Genomic DNA, 20,884 nt, shown 5'->3' with positions numbered 1-20,884 from the left:
GCTTTCTATTTCATCCATAAAACAATATGTTAAGGGATGAATAATACTTTCAAAATACTTTATGCCCCCAAATTTCATCTCAGGAAAGGAGTGGTCATGATTCTGCTTCTTCAGGATAAAAACTGGAACTATGAGCTTTCTGAATATTTCTGCTATTTTTCCTGGGAAAAGACTTTGAAAGTGGCCAAAAGGAGCCAGGACTTCAGTATTAAGTTCCAGATCTTTGGTAAAGACATCAACTACAGTATCTGATTACCCAACCACAGGGACACGGCACATTTTGTAATTAGAAGTGTTTGTGATTTTCCTTTTGACTATGTACACAAAGGGAAATGCCCCCAGGAAACAACTTTGTTTGTTCTCTCATTCTTTTAAACATACATGCAAAATCAGTTCTCTCTTTCATCAACTCCATGAGGAGAAATAACAGAGTAGACTGAAGTTATTGCTTCCACCCCCGTCTTTGTGCCTCTTTCTTTTCCCCTTCCTTGTGTTCCTGCTTAGCTAGTTTGTTCCCCTCACTCTGCAGTGTGCCCTGTTCCTTCTTCCTTTAGGATTCATCCTGAAGTGAGTATTTTTTTAAAGATTTTATTTATTTATTCATGAGAGACACAGAGAGAGGGGGGGGGCAGAGACATAGGCAGAGGGAGAAGCAGGCCCCATGCAGGAAGCCCGATGTGGGACTTGATCCTGGGACTCCAGGATCAGGCCCTGAGCCAAAGGCAGACACTCAACCACTAAGCCACCCAGGTGTCCCCTGAAGTGAGTCTTGCTCCAGTTTTTGGGCATTGAGGACATCTTCCACATTGGTGTTTTGGAATAGAGATTTATTAGAACCAATAATCATTGTGGTGGTACCTGGATCATCCTTCTCATCTGCTTTGTCTTTTGCATCTGTCACATCAGCATCCTGGGGCCAGAAGCACAGCCTTTCTCTGCTTCTTCTCTTCTGATACCATCATGGGCTTCAGCAAATCTGTGCCTACTTCTCAATTTAGGTGGCAATGGCCTGTAGTTAATCTTCTTTTTTCACTTTGATGAGAACATTCTGACTTTCTGACCATCCTTCTACAATCTCTTTAAGAAGAGAATCTTTTTTGAAGCAGGCAGAGAGTATATGCTGTAGAGCATCCACCCTCTCTTCTTCTGTCTCCTGCAGGACACTCAAGATATAAGAGCCCTAAATGGTTCAGTCCACTACCAGCACCTCCAATTGTCTATCCATTCACAACCCAAGACCCAAAGCCACTGCCCCTGATCCCACCATCTCCTCCACCTAGGCAGCTGCACCCACTTTGCTTGGTGCTTCCATCTTGGGGTTAGTGCCCTCAAATTGTCTTTTGAATATGAGCTGTGTGTTTTTAATTACAAAATCATTCTGGGACTGGACCACATAGATAATCGTGGTGGCTTCTTCTTCTTCTTCTTCTTCTTCTTCTTCTTCTTCTTCTTCTTCTTTTTCTTCTCCTTCTTCTTCATAATGGCTTCTTAAATATCACACATTTCTAACCATACTAATACATCCCCAGGTTGATTAGTGAAGATGCCAATGTTACTTAGGTCTGGAGTGGCTGTAATTGTGACATTTTAAGCCTCATTTTTGGTTGATAGACAGCAGCTTCAGATAAAATAATAGTATTTGTCAGCCTGGCACTTTTATACAAACTTGAAAAACTTTCAATATTCCTAAGTGGAGTAATACTAATAATGAAGACTCTTGAACAAAGGCTACATCCTTGCTCAAAACATCACTAATTTCAAATTGCATCCTTCTAGTTGAGTTACTGTACATTTGAAGTAACTCTTTATGAGCTTTTGATGATATCTTATTTAATTGACAATACTGAAAAATTAAAGCTTTTTTTATTAGTACTGGCACATTTTTCTGGAGTTCTGCACTTCTGGTAAATCTCCAATCATAGTATGATTCTGGTTCCGAGGAAAGTTTTTTTTTTTTTTTTCATAGAAATACATTTTTTGGCTTGCAAATTATTTCATGGACTTCAAGAGACTTGGAAGTATTCTTGGTAATTTTAATATGGGCACTTGTCCTACTATAATTAAAAATGGTTCTTATCTCCAGAATTAACTCTTAAAACTGCTTTTTTGCAGCACTTGCCCTATTCAGCACCTAGGACAGTGCCTAACACATTCAATTATAGAATGAATAAGTGAATGAGTAGTCATGGAGAATGGCTCTAATATAAAGCAAACAAATTTGGACAAATTCTCTGTCACAAGAAAACTAAGCAAAATCTAATAGAACAACCAGTGGTCCAGTGGTGTAATGTATGATACACTGGAACACTGAGATTCCTGAGGTTTGGAGCAAATTGGATATTGCTTACTTTCAGGATTAGTCTACGTATTATTTACCATGATGCTTAAGAATCCATTGTTTATTGTATGGAGTGTGGAATAAGACACACTAAGAACCCTAAATTAAAATATTCTTTTCTTCCCTTCGCTCTATAATGTTACCTTCTATCTGCCAGGATTATACACTGGTTACTGAGTATCTCTACAACTTTCTTTTATCTCTGCTCACCTTTAAGATTCTCCCCCCAGCTAGAAAGTAATGCCTCTTTAGAACATTCGCTCCTAAATTAAACTTTTGTTTTCCAGGGGGAAGGTTAATAGTGTTTTGAATGAAAACAAAACACTAGGCTCACTATTGTTATAAACATGCTAATATTAAACCACTATCATGCTCTCCTACGTCTCAGAAATAATGCTTTTTCAAATGCTGAGTATTCTCTATTGTAGAGCAAAGGTCTTCTCTACAGATAATACTATTGGGAACTAAAGCAGAGACAGATATTGAAATGGTGATGCTTTATTCATGACCATATGTTGCTACTGATTTCTGCAGCAAAGCATGTTTAAACTTATTCCTTTTTTCTCTTCTGCTGTTTCAATGGAACCATAATTATCAAACGTACAACATGTAATAAGCAGATGAATGATAAGTAATCTAATATTCACTGATTGATATTCAGCAGCTACTATATTACTCTTATTCTGCATGAGTATGTAAAAAATATTCATAAGAAAATGTGATTTAGAAACTGAGTGTAATAGCTATTTTCTTCATTTATAACTCATATGACAAAAGTTATGATTTGGAAATATTAGTAGTACCATATTTAGAACAAATCCATAGTACAGTGAAAAAAGGCAATGGATCTGAAAGAAATAGAAATTTCTCAATAAACATCTACTGAGTTCACATTATGTGCAATGTACTTTAAATATAAAGATGGTTAATATATAAGAACTTAAAGACACAAATTAAAAATTATGATCTCCAATCATATCAATTATTTCATCAAATATAAATTTTCTAAACATACCAATTAAAATATAAATCTTTCAGATTGGATTAAAATGCTATTGGAAAGAAACCACTTTTATTTTATTTTATTTTATTTTTTTTAATTTTATTTATTTATGATAGGCACACAGTGAGAGAGAGAAGCAGAGACACAGGCAGAGGGAGAAGCAGGCTCCATGCACCGGAAGCCCGACGTGGGATTCGATCCCGGGTCTCCAGGATCGCGCCCTGGGCCAAAGGCAGGCGCCAAACCGCTGCGCCACCCAGGGATCCCAAGAAACCACTTTTAATAAAAGAACATAGGTTAAGAGTAAAAGTGTAGGAAAAGATATAACCCATAAGTACCAACCAAAAGAAAGCTGAAGTGCCTATTTTAGTATCAGACAATGTAGGCTTCAGAACAGGGGTGAAAAGAGACATTCTGTAGAGAAATGTGGGTCAAGACACCAAGATGGTATAAAAATCTTAGATGTGTAAGCACCTAACAACAGAGCTTAAAAATGCATACAGCAAAAACTAATAGAACTGAAAGGAATCAATAAATAAATCTGCAATCCTAATTGGAAACTTTGAAGTTATTTGCTTAACAGTCGATAGAAAAATCAGGTAGAAAATCAATAAGTATACAGGAGGTCTGAGTAACACTATTAACTAACGACTCAATTGGTATAAATAAAACACTCCATCCAATAGCAGCAGAATACCTATTATTTTCAATTGTATAAGGAATATTCATCACAACAGATTATATTTTGGGCCATAAAATAGGCCTAAAATGTAAAATAAAAGAAATTGTATAATGTTTTATTTCCATAATTTATTAAAGTATAAATCAATAATTAAAAAATCCCCAGTATTTATAATTAAATAATACATTCATAAATAACACATGGATAAAACAAAAAGTCACAAGGGAAATTAGAAGCATTTCAGATGAATAAAACTGAAAATAGAACATATCAAATTTGTGGCTGTAGTTAGAAAAGCATGTAGAGGGAAATTTATAGCATCAAATGATTAATTAGAAAAGAAAAAAGTCTCAAATTAATTATCTAATCTCAGCTTACATCTTAAGAAACTAGAAAGAACAAGTAAAATAAAGGAAATAAAGATAAGAACAGAAACAAATAATTTAGAAAATGGAAAAAAATAAAGAATTCAATGAAACCAAAAGACACTTTTACAAAGGAGATCAATAAAATTGATAAACCGCAAACGAGACTGATTAAAGGAGGGTTAGTAAGAAGGCACAAAATCAAGACTTAAAAGGAGGCATGGCCTCAGATCCTATATACATTAAAAACCTAATAAGGAGAATATTAAACTCAACTTAATGACCATAAATTCAACAACTTAGATAAAATGGACTAGTTCTTTTTAAGACACAAACTATTAAGGCTCCCTTAGGAGAAACAAATGGCCTGAACAGTCCTATGCCAATAAAGAAATTAAATTAAAAGTTAAAGCCTTCAAAGAAAACTTCAGGTCTAGCTGTCTTCCAACAACAAGAAAACAATTCCACACAAATTCTTCCAACATATAGAATAGAAGGGAATACTTGCCAGATCATTTTGTGAGGCTAGCATTTTGCTAATACCAAAATTAGACAAAGATATCACAAGAAAATTATAAACCAATATCGCTCATGATCATAGAAGCAAAAATCCTCAACAAAATAGTAGCAAATCAAAACCAGCAATGTATAGATGTGATAACACATCATGACCAAGTGGGGATATTCTGAAGAATGCAAAAGTGGTTTAAGATTTGAAAATTAGCCAGCGATTGATATCAACTTTTCATTCATAGTAAAACACACCTGCAGCAAACTAGACATAGAAAGTAATATCTTTGCTAATAGATGGAATTTACAAAAAGCCTACAGCTAACTTCACACTTAACATTCGAAGACTGAAGGGTTTCTTCCTCTAATTAGAAACAAGGTAAGGAAGTCTGTTCTTACTATTTCTATTTAATATAACGGAAGCCTTATTTTGTGTAATACAAAAATTAAAAAAAAAAAAAGTTTCCAGATAGAAAGGGAGAAGTAAACTGGCCTTTATGTAGAGACAATGTGACTGTCTACATAAAAAATCTGATGAAGGGATCCCTGGGTGGCGCAGCTGTTTGGCACCTGCCTTTGGCCCAGGGCGCGACCCTGGAGACCCGGGATCGAATCCCACGTCGGGCTCCTGGTGCATGGAGCCCGCATCTCCCTCTGCCTGTGTCTCTGCCTCTCTCTCTCTCTGTGACTATCATAAATAAATATTTATCATAAATAAATATTTATCATAAATTATTTATCATAATAATATGACATTTGATAATATGATAATTAGTTATCATAAATAAATAAAAAAAATCTGATGAAATCTATATTTAAAAAAGCTAGTTGAATAAATAATAAATAATATTAAAATAATAATAAAAATAATAAAAATAATAATAATAAAAAGCTAGTTGAATAAATAAATAATATGACATTTGATAATATGATAATTATTTATCATAAATAAATAAAAAAAATCTGATGAAATCTATATTTAAAAAAGCTAGTTGAATAAGAGTTGAATAAATTCATGGCTGTAAAATACAAGGTCAACATACAAAACTCAAAGATACTTCATTTTCAAGATCTTGATTCTTCCCAAACATATCTATAAAATCAACACACTTTGCCGTATAATAAAAATCTATATCTGGTCATAGGCAAGGTCCAAGGAGGTTTTCTGTTTTTTTTTTTTTTTTTTTTTTTGTGGTGAAGAACATTCCTAATGCAGACAACCAGAAGATTCTGAAATCCTCCTCCATGTGACCTCCTAATGAGAAAAGTCTTAGAACTTCCAAGAGACAGCTATGGCCCTTTTTGAACTGTGAAATGTGACTTAATGGTTAAAATAAAAGTTTTGACAATTATTCCCAAACACTAGTTTCTACAGTGATTAGAATTTCTTGTGTGCCACGAATCTTTCTGTGAGTCTGTAGCATTGGATGTTAACTTGTAGAAAACTATATGACATATAAGTTATACTTATCAGATGAAGATATAATGATTTCTGTTTAGTACAAAAGACTACTCCCAAAGATTTCAGTTTAATTTCCTCTAGGACAAGAAATAAATTTTATCTAAATTGGAAAAAATAATGAATCAATGTGATGTGCTATAATAGGGGAAGTATATACAATGCTATGAAATTCAGCATTGTGATGTCCCCTGGCATTGGTTTTCTTTTTCAACATTCCTTTAGCTATTTGGTATCTTTTCTGATTCCACACAGATCTTAAGATTATTTGTTCTAACTCTGTGAAGAAAGTCCATGGTATTTTGATAGGAATTGCATTAAATGTGTAAATTGCCCTGGATGGCATAGACATTTTCACAAAATTAATTCTTCCAATCCATGAGCATGGAATGTTTTTCCATCTCTTTACATCTTTCTCAATTTCTTTCAGAAATATTCTGTAGTTTTTAGGATATAGATCCTTTACCTCTTTGGTTAGGTTTATTCCCAGATATTTTATGCTTTTGGGTGCAATTGTAAATGGGATTGATTCCTTAATTTCTCTTTCTTCAGTCTCATTGTTAGTGCATACAAATGTCACTGATTTCTGAGCATTGATTTTGTATCCTGCCACATTGCTGAATTGCTGTATGAGTTCTAGCAATCTTGGAGTGGAGTCTTTGGGGTTTTCTATGTACAATATCATGTCATCTGCAAGTCAGGGAAAGTTTGACTTCTTTGCCAATTTGAATGCCTTTTATTTCTTTTTGTTGCCTGATTGCTCAGGCTAAGACTTCTAGTACTATGTTGAATAACAGTGGTGAGAGTGGACATCCCTGTCAGAAAGGCTCTCAGTTTTTCCTCATTGAGAATGATATTAGCTGTGGGCTTTTCATAAATGACTTTGAGGATACTGAGGAATGTTCCTCTATCCCTACACTTTGAAGAGTTTTGATCAGGAATGGATGCTGTATTATGTCAAATGCTTTCTCTGCTTCTATTGCGAGAATCATGTTTCTTGTTTTTTCTCTTATTGATGTGATCTATCATGTTGATTGTTTTACAAATATTGAACCACCCTTGCATCCCAGGTATAAATCCCACTTGTTCATAGTGAATAATTGTCTTCATAGCAGCAAAGTCCACAAATAGCCTAACTGAAAGGAGCCATGATGTTCTTTGACGGATGAATGGATAAAGCAGATATGGTGGGGATTCCTGGGTGGCTCAGTGGTTTAGTGCCTGCCTTCGGCCCATGGCATGATCCTGGAGTCCCAGGATCGAGTCCCACATCCGGCTCCCTGCATGGAGCCTGCTTCTCCCTCTGCCTGTGCCTGTGCCTCTCTCTCTCTCTCTCTCTCTGTGTGTGTGTCTCATGAATAAATAAATAAAATCTTAAAAAAAAGGAGATGTGGTGTAAATATACAATGGAATATTATTCAGCCATCAGAAGAGACAAATACCCACCATTTGCTTTGATGTGGATGGAACTGGAGGGTATTATGCTGGGTGAAATAAGTCAATAGGAGAAGGACAACCATTGAATGGTTTCACTCATAAGTGGAATATAAGAAATAGTGAAAGGGATTAAAGGAGGGGAAATGAATGGCAAAAATTAGAGAGGGAGACAAACCATGAGAGACTACTAGCTCTGGGAAACAAACAAAAGGTTGTGGAAGGAGAGGTGGGTGGGAGATGGGGTAACTGGGTAATTGGCACTGAGGAGGGCACTTGATGGAATGAGTACTGGATGTTATGCTATATGTTGGCAAATTGAATTTAAATTTAAAAAATGTAAAAAAAGTTAGCCTTTCCAGCCACCAAAAATAAAAATAAAATAAAATAAAATAAAATGCCATGAAAGCTTTGTGAATGGGGCCATAACTGGGCGTAGAAAGGCATTGTCACCAATGAGCTCCTAAATATCAAATATATAGTTATCCCCTATAGTTTCTCTGTTGCATCACACATTGCTGAAAATATTATTAATCGCTTTCAATTAATTCACCAACATTTGAAAACTGGGTGTTTTTACATCAAAATATAGGTTTCTCTCTTTTCATGAAACATCAGAATATAACGCAACACTTGGTTTGCAGATATACAGAGCAACAATTAGCCAGATATGAGCAGTGGTTGATCCCTATACATAAAAGATATACTTTCTGAGATTTGCAGAAAATAGGTATAATATTTTCCTGATTCTTGCCATCATGGCTAAGCACTTGGGAGAAAATGATTTGTTCTGAAAACAAATGCAGTATCAGCACTGTAATTAAGAGGTTCAGATTAGATCCTGCAGCAAGAGTAAAGGGGGACTGAACTTGATAGTCCTGAATTAACCTGGAAACAATTTAAAGTATCCACAGGCTAGTAACAACCCATGGTTCCTAATGGAAGCATATGCAAATTTTCTCTGGAGGGAATTATTGGGAAATAATCCTCCATGGGTCTCCTATTTCTGTGTACTTTGTGATTAGTCACCCTGACTGTACTACATACAGACTATCCTTTTAAGAGTGTTTACATAGTGAAAAGTTTTGGAAGATAGATATGGTGTCTCTCTAAGGAGTAAAGATGTTTGTATATTATTCAACCCAATAAAAGCATTTTTTTCCTCTGGATCACAGGAATGCTTACTGACCACCATAAAAGAGTCAGGTTCCCTAAGCTCAAGGTTTCTATCACATAACCCACTACATGTGCAGGTATCACTTGGCCCTCTTCACTTGTCCCTGTGGGAATTTGAGCCTGAGAAATTTGCGTAAGAAAATGGCTATGGCTACTGCTATGAGTAATAAAGTCTTTTGTCTCTGACCCAAGAGTGTTGTATCTTCTGCCAGTATCCTTGAAATTGTAGCAGGCTCAATCAATAGCTTGAATGTAGAGTAAAATATCAGACCTTTTACAGTTCTAGTGTTTTAAAGAGACATCTGGCTGTGACTATTAACATTCAAAATGTATATGCAGTTGGATCAAGACATCTTATGTCTAGGTATCTAATTTAGAACCATATCCTCTCAAAGGCATAAAGGCACACTAGCATATTTACTGTAACATTGTTTAAAACTAAGTACATACACAGGCTAACTATTCTGGCTAAATTATAGGACAACCATTAGTTATCTGGAATGGCTATATAATATCCTATAATTTAATCATGTAACTATAATGGCTGTTATAGACATCCATTGGTTATATGAAGTGAGGTCAAGCTATATATACTTAGGTGGAAAGAGCTTCTGGACATTTATTTGAGAAAAGAAAGTAAACTCACGTGATACAAACTTCTGGTATAATATTATGTTTATGAAAACATTCACAATATTCTCAGTGTGTATATATTTATAATTATAGACAATATAATTATATATTACAATATATACATATTTTTAAGGATACATAAATTCTGAGAGGCTGCCTACTAAACTCTTAATATCATAACTAGAGAAAGAACTGCAATTGGGAAGTTACTCTTCAGTGGTTAAGGGGTTTAATTTACCAGAAATGATTAGAGTTCTAACAGATATCAATATATCTACATAAAGCAAGTAAATGTATTTATGTAGATGTTATGTAATTAATAAAAAATTAGCAAATACTAATTATCCATTTATCCTCCAAAGTCACACTCATCAGAGTGATTTTTTTTTGTCTGCACATAGCACTTCTTTCTTCTCTTCCAAATGGTAATGTACTCTCTTGCTTCCTGTTCCTGATTTCTACACTTTTGTCCCATAATTATATTTATTACTATCAATGTAATTATTTATTTTAGTTATTATTATTTAAATTTTATTTTATTTTTATTTATTATTTATTTTATTTTATTTATTATTATTTATTTATTTATATTTATTTATTATTTTAGTTATTATTATTTAAATTTTATTATTCTAATTCTGTATATTTGCAATATCATTAGCAAAGTTACTAATGATAAAAACAATTATCATAACAACTATGTTTATGATAGCCCAATGATTTATATAACCTCTCTGTAAGTATGTGGATCTTACATATTATGAGAGAAAATATAAATTGATACATTTTTGGAAACATATTTAGACATATTTGGTAGAGTTAATCATGTGAACATCTTAAAAGCCACCAATTCCACTCCTATTGAGATTTTTAAGCACGTTCACCAGAAGAAATATACAAATATGTTTATGGTGGTATTGTCCGTGTTATTAAAAAGCTAGAAAAAACTGAGATGCCTATAGACAAAATAATGAATACAAATCTTCACAGCAGAGAGAATTTATGTAATACTGAAAAAGAACAAACTGTGGTTTCATAAAAAGGTTTAAGTAATACTCAGAACCTTACTGAGTGGAAAAAGCAAGCAAGAGATGATACTGGGTATGATGATATTTAAATGAAAAAATTTGCATATGTGTATGTGCATGCAAATATATGATAAAACTTATTAAAAGCCAAAACAATGATAAACACAAAGCAGATCATACACATATTTGTTGGGGACAGGTGATAGAAGAGGTAAGGAGCAACACCCAAATAAATGCAACCATATTGGTGATATTTTAGCTCTTTACTTTAGTGCTCGGTCGTGATGAATAATTTTCTTATTTGCTTCATAATTTACAAATCTATACAGCAAGAATATGTATAGTCTTCTATATGTCTGAGAGTGCTCCACACCCATGTAAAAATACCTTGCATATCACTAGTCATCTTTGTACTGAATAAATGTCTATCAATATTACCTGTTTTCATGTTTGTAAGGAGATACCTCAATTTCTGCCCTGTTGGGCTTTGTGCTTTTGGAGGTAAATAACATAATCTTCTGTGTTAAAACCCATGTGGCCACATGCAAGGCAACACGACAATGTCTTCTTGAATAACTATCAAGCGGGCAATATGTATTTGCTTAAAAGGTGCATTTGTACAATTGTGAATTATGGTCTAAGAATAAAAGTATTTCATACCGGGAAACAGCATAGGTGCTACTGGAAGCTTCATGCTGTGTAATAGAAGAGAGGATTATTTTTTTTATGGCCTGTGGTTTCTATGAATAGAATTAACCAGACACCAATTATCACCTCATTGAGAGGATAAGTCACTGTGACTTCTACAGCTGAGATCAAACTCATTTCTTTTGCAATGTGAATTAATTAGAGTTGGAGAGAGCTATACTGAAGGGTTAGGATGCACTGCAAATTTGAAAAAGTCTATATTTTAAGCAACTCTGGAAAAATGTGTTCCAATTAGTGTATAATGTTAATAAGCAATGATCTTATTTATACACAAGTACTTTAAAGAATTATTTTTAAAAGAAAACATTAAACAAGCCATAAAAAGTATTCTTTTTGTGATGACTGCACTGGAAGAAACATGAAAATTCGGCAGGTGTATTATTTATTTTTAACTGGCAAGCAGACTCTACAGAAAGGGTTACCTTTACTTGAAATTGTATTCCTCATTGGTGAATAAAGAGAGATAGTTGGCTTCTTATCATAGCTCAAAAACATATCAGATAAATATGCCCACCAGCCTATTTGGACACAGCAGTAGTTATTACCATCTGGTCCTAAATATGCCTGCAACCCTGTAGCTCTTCCATTTTGGCACCCAAATTTATGGGCAAGAGCATGATGTCCTAAGATAAACTGATTTCTGAAAAGAGCTTTGAAAATGTATCCCTAGTGATACAGAGTTGTGTAAATAGTTGGGTTTACTTCAACCACTACTGTTTTTTGGAAGGGAATACCACCCCCACATCTCCTTTTCTATGTTGGGATGGAATGACATGACCCAGAAAATCTTAAATCCTATTGAAATGAACAAGTAGACAGAACATTGCTCAGGAATATGGTCACCACATTTATTTGTTTGTACCAAATAAATGAAACAAGTAAAACAAAGGGAAAATTTGACAGCAAAAATGGATACCATTAGCATCTTTACAGATACGGTTAAAAAGTCCAGGGAAGGGCAGCCTGGGTGGCTCAATGGTTTAGCGCCGCCTTCAGCCCAGGGTGTGGTCCTGGAGACCCAGGATCCAGTCCCACATAAGTCACCCTGCATGGAGACTGTTTCTCCCTCTGCCTGTGTCTCTGCCTCTCTCTCTCTCTGTGTCTCTCATGAGTAAAAAAAAAAAAAGTCCAGGGAAAATGGCAGCCACATTCTGAACAGAATGTTTTCTGTCCTGCATTCAGATACCTGTATCCAAGTCCATTTCCTGGATATTTTGTATATTATATTTTGTCACTTTAGATATAAGAATCCATAGCAAATTCACAGTGATGTATGTGTAGTTCCAAATCTCATATTATATTACCAATTTGGATTTCCAAAATCTTATTTGCACTGTGTGTATAATCACCCACAGTGATTTCACTGATACAAAATTTACAATGCATTAATTTAATTTCACATAGACTCCTTGATATGAATACAGGTTTATTTTGTTAATTTTTTTTATACTTGGTTATTTAAAATGAAGAAGGAAATGTTTAAAAATCATAGAGCCACGGGAAGTTAATATGAAATTTGAACCATCTGATCAATATAATTAAAGAGAGAGAGAAAGAGGGAGAGAAAGAGAGAACAAGATAACAAGAGCTTCAACAAATAAACAATAATGGTGTTCAACATATAAACAAGTTATTGCTGTAATAATAAAGTATCTTTCAGAAAGACTTGAGCTTAAATTGATGCTTGTGAATTCAACTGCTGGGTGAAATTTGGGAGAGTAGGTAGGTAGTAGGGAAAGTAGGTGTTTATTTCAAGAAGGCAGGTAGAACACTTATTACAAACAATATTCTTGAATGAGGAGAATTATTTGCCAGCAACTCTATGAAAATACACCTGTGCAGACATTACTAGTATCCCCCTCCCATGAAATTAAGAATAGGGACGGAAAATGATTCTGAAAATATTCTTGATGCATTAAAGCATCAGCAGAGCAGGGTGTGGTGATAAAACCAAAACGTCTGCACAAGATTGTCCTGACATTTATAAATTAGGGAAACTAATATGGAATGATTATCTTTTGTAGAACCTGATCAAAAAGAATTCTAAAGCATTAAAACCATGCTATTATCCACAAACAACTTGAGAAGCTAATAACATGATATGCATCAGTCACTTATGCATGTTACTCTATTCAGTTATTCCTAAATAACCATATGATTAACCCACATGTACAGTAAGTGAGAATATTGTTAAGTTAAATCTTTAGTGTAGGAGGAAATTATTCCTTGATTATAATATAGAAACTTCAGTTTCAATTATTCCAGAATTCCAGGATCACAAAAAATTTTAATATTTTTTTCTAAATCTCCTATCGTGAGTAATTGATACGAGCTAAATACTGACACTCCCAGACATGATAAGGCTATGATTTGCATGGCATTTGAAAAACAAACAAATAAACAACAACAACAACAAAAACACAACCCCCTTGGGAGTTGATTTGATTTAATATTTATCATAAATGATAAAAAAGAACCATCTGTCAAGACAATGCACTTATCCATGTCTCAAAGGCAATAATATAGAATCTCCTTTTAAATCTAAATATTTTCCTAGTATTATACAAGATTATTGAAGATCACAGCTGGGGTTTTATTGCATATGTTTTACAAATATCTAGGATATAGCTGCTATTTTATTTTTAATGGCTTTTTATTTTTAAGAGAGTCTTATAGTATTTCCTGTCACCCAGATAAAAAAGCAAGAAAGAGGAAGTCATGATGTGCTTCTGTTTTTGTTTTTTTTTTTTTTTTGACATAAAATTGATATATAACATTATATAATAAGGCCACCAACAGGTAGTGCCTGGTAGGGGCAATGATCTAAGCAGAAGAAAATGGCCAATTTGAGCCACTGAACCAAAATCATGCTGCTGGAACTGTGGCTTCTTCCAACTCATTGAAAGATAACTGCCAGCAAAGGAGTGTAGAGAGAGGTGGCCATCAGCCATTTGGCATTCACCAGTATGTAGGCCAGATCTGCTCCAAGAGCCTAATCACCATCAATCAGCAAGATAACAATTCACTCTCTCATTGATTTGGAACTGAAAGATTTCCTTTCCCACCATGGTTACTTATTACATAAATAATTTAGCCTATGTGGAAAAACATTTTCTTAAATATGCAGACTACAATAGTTTTACAACATGATCATATATGGAAGTTACTTACAAATGATTTGCTCCCATGGAACAAATTAACCTATTTAGTAAATTACCCTGGTGAAGACTTTTTCTTTATTTTGGGAACAGAATTTTGAGAAAAAGTAAAAATATCACAAATGAAATAGCTACAAAAACAAAAAATTGTGATTTTCTAGACTTTTTATTTGGTGGGGTTAGATAATGATTATATCAGATAGTCATTATTATTTTCTAATGGTTAACCCTCGGACACAATCTGAGGAAAAGGATTTAAGGGAAGTCCTTTTATCATTTAATTTCTTTGGAGAAGAGTTTTTTTTTGTTTCATCATACTAATTTCATGGACAGCTCAATGATACATTTTTTAAATTGTTTCAAGCAAATGTCTTTTTTAAAAGATCTATCAGACCCTGCTTGAATTTGGATGAAAAAATACCAGAAAATTGTTTTGGATTAAAAGAAAATGTGGAATAAATAAATAAATACGTGATTAATTTATGTAAGTTAAATGAAAATGTATTATTTTCAAGAAACTAATTGCTCACAATAATTCTTGGTTTAAATTTCATTAAAATACTATGAGAAAAGCTTTGATTAGAGTAATTCTCTTTGTTAAGTTATCCTCTCTATTTCCATTAAAAAGAAACAAAGAAATGACAATAAACCTTTTCCAAGTTTTTCAAGTACAGAAACTTTCCATTTGAAGATGAAAAAGCTCTCCTAAACACAAACCCGTCACTGTAAATTGGTTTTGATAGGACAAAAGGAACTTTGAAGATCAGATAGAACAAGGCTTAGCAAATTTTTTGTGAAGGGCTAAACAGTAAATATTTTAGGCTTGCAGGCCATACAGTATCTGTCACAAGTAGTCAACTTTGCTATTATGACATCAAACCAGGCAGACAATAAACTTAATTTATGGGCAATGAAGTTTGAATTTGTGTTTCATGTGCAATGAAATATTATTCTGTAAAAATTTTCCCCAAAATATTAAAAATTTCTTAGCTCATTGGCTCTACAAAAACAGGTGGTAAGGCACATTTGGCCAAAGGACCAGAGTGATCCAATCCCTGAGATGGATGATGAAGTCTTGGTATATAAATATATATATATATTCCATTCCTACTCAGGTATGTGTTCTGTGAAGGCTGTTTGATGGCAATTAGATTTGCAAAACAGTTATTTCTAATGATACTCAAGTCCACTGTCATTTTCACTGAATGTGACTGCTGTCAGCCAAAACAAGTGCTGTAAGAACCATTTTGGGTAGTATCTTGTGAGGACCTCATAAGATAGGAGCTTGAAGATACGTTTTAACAGTGAATTGTATTGAAGGATTTGGTACTCTGTCTCTTTACTTACTTTCTGCCTCATTGATATCAAACCATTCATCCAGTCATTTATTCACTTAGTCATTCTTTTATTTATTCTATCATTCCACATTAAATGCCAAGAATTTTCCTAAAGCACTGGAGAAACAGGTGAGTTAGACAGGATTCCTGAGCTACAAGAACTTATAATAGCTGTGGAACTGAGAAACTAATAGAGGATTCCCTGTGATATGTGTGAAATATAGGAGAATCCCAGAACACCATGGAAGAGGAAAGATTCCTTGGCAAGACAGAAAGTACAATGAAGACCTCAGAGAAAATAATCTATTTAAGACATTTAAAGAATAGAACACTTATTGCCCTCAGCCTCAGATAATACATGTAATATTTATTCATAGCAAAGTGTAGTAATTGCACATTCGATACTCACGGAATTTGATGAATGATAGACCTCCTAGTGGTAACCCATTTGGATTCTCAAATTTAATTAATGAGGAAGAAGAGGCCCTGAGAGGAGAAGTGAGAAGTTCAAGTTCACCCAGCTCTTTAGAGGCGACCTTATTAAACTTCAAAGTTCTTCAGTACCAATACAATATTGTTTCCAACACACTATATCTTTACCTCTTCCATAGCTTTTTACTGATTGCGTGTTGTTTATTCTCTCTTTTCTTTGCAGATTCTCTAAGTCAACTTGCAGGGCTCTTATCTTTTCTTCAGCAATTCCTTAATGATTGTAGTTAATAAAATTGAGAAAATGAAATTGGAAATAGTGCTCAAATGGTGTTACCTTTTTTGAATTTTCTGCTGACCTGAAGTAAAAATACAATTACCTCAAGCTCAAACTCAGCATATTGTGTTTTCCATTCTAAGTTACTTCATAAATTGCAATTATCGTCATTTGTGGCTCTCACAAGATTATAGGTGATTGAGTACTTCATCAGCTAGGATCAGAATTTCCCATGGCACAAAACAAAACACTTGTATAATGATCTAGGAGAGTGGATTAAACATACTAAATGAGAGAGCTACACACTGAAAATGTTCATGGGATTATCAGTTTAGCTTTTCAAATCCATTCAACTAAAGTGAAATTGATGTGGCTCTGCTTAAGTATGAGTACCATTTTAGAGTTTGACTTTTACATTTCTGACTTTCAGCTATTTAAGGCTTTCAGTACTAAATAGCAGGATCTACACTCTTCGCTCATCCTCTAGTGATGGACATATATTCCCTCATTCCACCCAGGTTTCTTTCTGGTACATGAGGGGTGAGGGAAACAGGATCAGACAGGTTCCTAAGGCAGAGTCTCTGTAGATTTTCACAGTCTAGACTTTCTGTGCTTTCCTCTAGGACATTGCCATTGAAAAATGTATGTTCTCTGTGGGATATGCCCAGAAGAATTTCCAGGGACTGGACATTACAACTACAAAAACATAGTTCTGTGTGAAATGTTACTCAACATAATGACTAATGTTGCTTAGTGGGTCACTCTTGTGTTCTAAGGCTTCAAGCACATTATGTCACTTAATCTACATGAAGTCTTATGAAACATTATTATTATTTTGATACTTCTCAAGTCGCATCTGTAGTGCAGGAAACTATACAGAATTTGGATGCTAAAGTTATAATAAAAATATCAATGATGATAAAAATAAAAATAATAACAGATATATGCCCTACTTACTATGTTTTAGAGACTCTTCTAAGTACTTTAAGCATGTTATTTGTTTAATCTTATTTATTTATCTTTAATCGTATTTATTTAATCTTCACAGCATCCCTAAGAGTTATCACTCCCATTTTAAGACCATAAATTATAGTTACATAATATGTTTAATACTACAATTAATACATGGCAGAACAAAGATTTGAGGCAGTCTGACTCTGGAGGTCACATACTTAACTACTACTCCACAAAAAGCTCTCATAAAAGACAGCCAATGAAAGGTATTTATCTTCACTCTTTCAATCTATCTTCCATTGACAATAAAAAGGAAAAGCTCTTATTTGCAGGGTCCTACCTAACTTTAATAATAGGGTTATCATTTACCAAAGGAATTCAAGTCATTGAGCAAAGTCTGTAGTTGGTGGCTTAAATGTTCATATATACATACACACACACATGCATATATTCATGCTGATATATATGATCATCAGCATATGATAATTGTCCTCTCTCTTTATTTTGTCCTGACATCTATGGCTTATCTATCCCCATGGATTGGGTTTTTACGTAGTGCTTCTTATTATCCTTGACAATATTTCTTCATAGTCATGGTGATATACATGTGTATCTTGTGTTAATTTAATCTACATCCTCTGGGAGGCCAGTTGGCCTAATTGAGAGAACATACTCTAGGGATAGCTAGCATTTTAAATCTTCTAATCAGAAGCCCACATTCCGAAGATATGTATTTCAGCTATCCTTATTGCTAGTATTCTTATATCTGATTGGTTAGCATCAGATTAGCATAATGTGTATTATAATTTTTTTTGTTACTGATAAGAGTGTAAGAAATATCATGCAGACTTTCTTACCCCTGCAGCAATGGGGTGTAAGAATCCAGAGACCAGGTTACCTATACATTTTGGAAGAGGCCAGAATCTGAAATGGTTTTGTGTATACCCACTGATTCTGAGCATGCTTGTCACCACGCTGAGTGCTGCTGATAACATATATTTTGCATTTGCCTCAAGCAAACCTTTTCACACAGGTAGGGTCAAACCACTAAAAGGGGCTTACAGAATAAGATACACACTTGTTTACCAATAAATGTTTGTATGTATGACCAAATTCCTTGTTATAGCCTCATTTGCCTATAACCCAGTTATAAGAGGACACTTAAAACTCTTACTTGCACTCTACACTTAGAACTTCTATTTACCATAAAACAGCTATTAATTATAAATTATCAATTGCTTTAGGTCAGTAAGCAGCAGGAGCTTGTGTGTGTGAGTACATACATGAGTGCACTTTGCATGCATACATATGTACAGATACATCTACAAGAAAATGGTAAAATAGGAGGAGTGGAATAGGAGACAGAATGGGGCTGCCAGCTATTTATATATGAGCTTATTTGTCCTTGTCCCTTAGGTTGGAAAGTTTTCATCCACAAATTCTCCTAAATTTCTTGCTGGTGAGCTAGCTATTTGTCTTTTGCGGCAGAGATGGTAACACGTTATTTATGATCCACACTTAACTACAGTTGTTCAGATCTCTGTCACCCCTAAGATTGATGGTTAAAATGCACTCTACTTTAGTCTACCCTCTTCAGCTTACATGCCTTTATTTGTTCTTTGAAAGCCTATGCTGTGTATATTTCAGGGAAAAATCTGGTTTAAATGTCCTTCCTTTTACATTTTATATGTGACAAATGTTTAAGCCACTTTTCTCCCTCAAAATTTCTATCATTATTGCTTTTCTCCTTTCTTCTAATGTTGCAATGCTTCTTCCTCATGTCTTTAAAATAAGAAAATCATTTAGTAAGCAATGTAATAAATTCTTCTCCAAGCCTGTAGGACTTATATCATCCACTACTGTTTTTAAGCTGTTAGAATCATGGTTTTCCTGAATTATAGGTTTTCATTTAAAAATCTATGTTTTGTGCATCTGTCTATATGAATTAAGCATTCTCAACTCTTTCTTGATTTTTTTCCCTTATTATCTTTTGATTTTATTTTCTACTCTGAACTTAGCCATGATCTTTTTCAACTAAGTGAAGATATATTGTGGAATATATATATATCTTCCATTTGACCCAGTCAAGAGTAAATAAATTAGTATAAATAAAATAACTTGCAATAGTTTAGATTAAATAATGCTGTGGTGTAGTAACAAATAATGCACTGTAAAAACAAAGACAATATTATTTTTCACTCATATGGCATCCATTCCAGATTGAAAAACAGTCCAGGAGAACTCTCTTCCATATGGTGACTCAGGAATCCATGCTGCTTTCATTGTGTGGTTATGCCATACTTGGCTTATGTAGTTTCTAAGTAAATGTAACAGGTAGTTAGAAGGTCATCTATTAGATCTTAAGTGCTTTGCACATAAGTGACACACATTATTTCTCCTCACAGCACATTGTATAGACCTAGTCAATGCCTGCTTATCTGCAAGGGATCTATGAATACCAGGTGAGCTGTGACTATATGCAGTGTTCTCTTTTTTTTTTTTTTAATTATTTATTCACAAGAGCCACACAATGAGAGAGAGAGAGAGAGGGAGAGAGAGAGAGAGGCAGAGACATAGGCAGAGGGAGAAGCAGGCTCCATGAGGCGAGCCCAATGTGGAACTCGATTCCAAGACTCCAGGAACACGCCCTGGGCTAAAGGCAGGTGCTAAACTGCTGAGCCATCCTAGCATCCCTCTGCCTAGTGTTCTCATAGAGGCAGTACTATGTGATAGTTGAGGCCCTATGGTATGAACATTACTCAGACAACTGGAATGCTAGTAAATATTTAGGGTGAACATGCATCTCAGTGTTCAAAGTTATTCCTGTAACTGGCATCTTCACTTAGAGATATGTATGACTGCCATCTCATCAAACCAAAGTCAGTTTCCCCTTCACCACCTGCTAGTCCTTGCAAAGTGCTAAAAAATGAGTTCCTCTTTTATTCAGTTGTCAGCCTATTCTTCTCTTGTAGGCAAGAACAACAACGATGAGAGGGTACGATGGAGAAGTTCTGATGACCCCTTCCTTGGCAATAAATGATGAGGATAGTCTTCTAACTGGACTTTTATATCCATAAGATTGTTTCCTGTTGTGGATCAGTATCTTGAAAATTTTAAAATAGCTTCTTGACTATGAAACCTTGCTAACAATCCATGTACAGATTATCAGTGAAGTCCTTAAAAATGCAGCATCTGTGCATTTTTCTTTGATGAGGGCAGGATGGAGAAAGGAAATCTGGGAGCTGAAGACTTATCGAGAGAATAGATCTTATGTCATTCAGATCCTGGCTTAAATTCTCTCACAGTTGCCCGTTAACCATTTGATCATGAGTGAGTTAATTAGCCTCTCTGAATCTCTCTGAAATGGAGATACAAAGACTAACCTTAGCGGTA

At 34.4% G+C, this 20,884-nt stretch overlaps 1 pseudogene; it reads right to left on the bottom strand.

Moving 5' to 3' along the window:
- Nucleotides 1–442: 442 nt before the first annotated feature.
- LOC121495225 lies at nt 443–1,225 on the bottom strand (annotated as a pseudogene).
- Between the last annotated feature and the right edge of the window lie 19,659 nt (nt 1,226–20,884).

This window comes from Vulpes lagopus, chromosome 7 (assembly GCF_018345385.1).
Source record: "Vulpes lagopus strain Blue_001 chromosome 7, ASM1834538v1, whole genome shotgun sequence".
Classification (NCBI taxonomy): domain Eukaryota; kingdom Metazoa; phylum Chordata; class Mammalia; order Carnivora; family Canidae; genus Vulpes; species Vulpes lagopus.
This window is presented reverse-complemented; position numbering and strand designations above follow the sequence as displayed.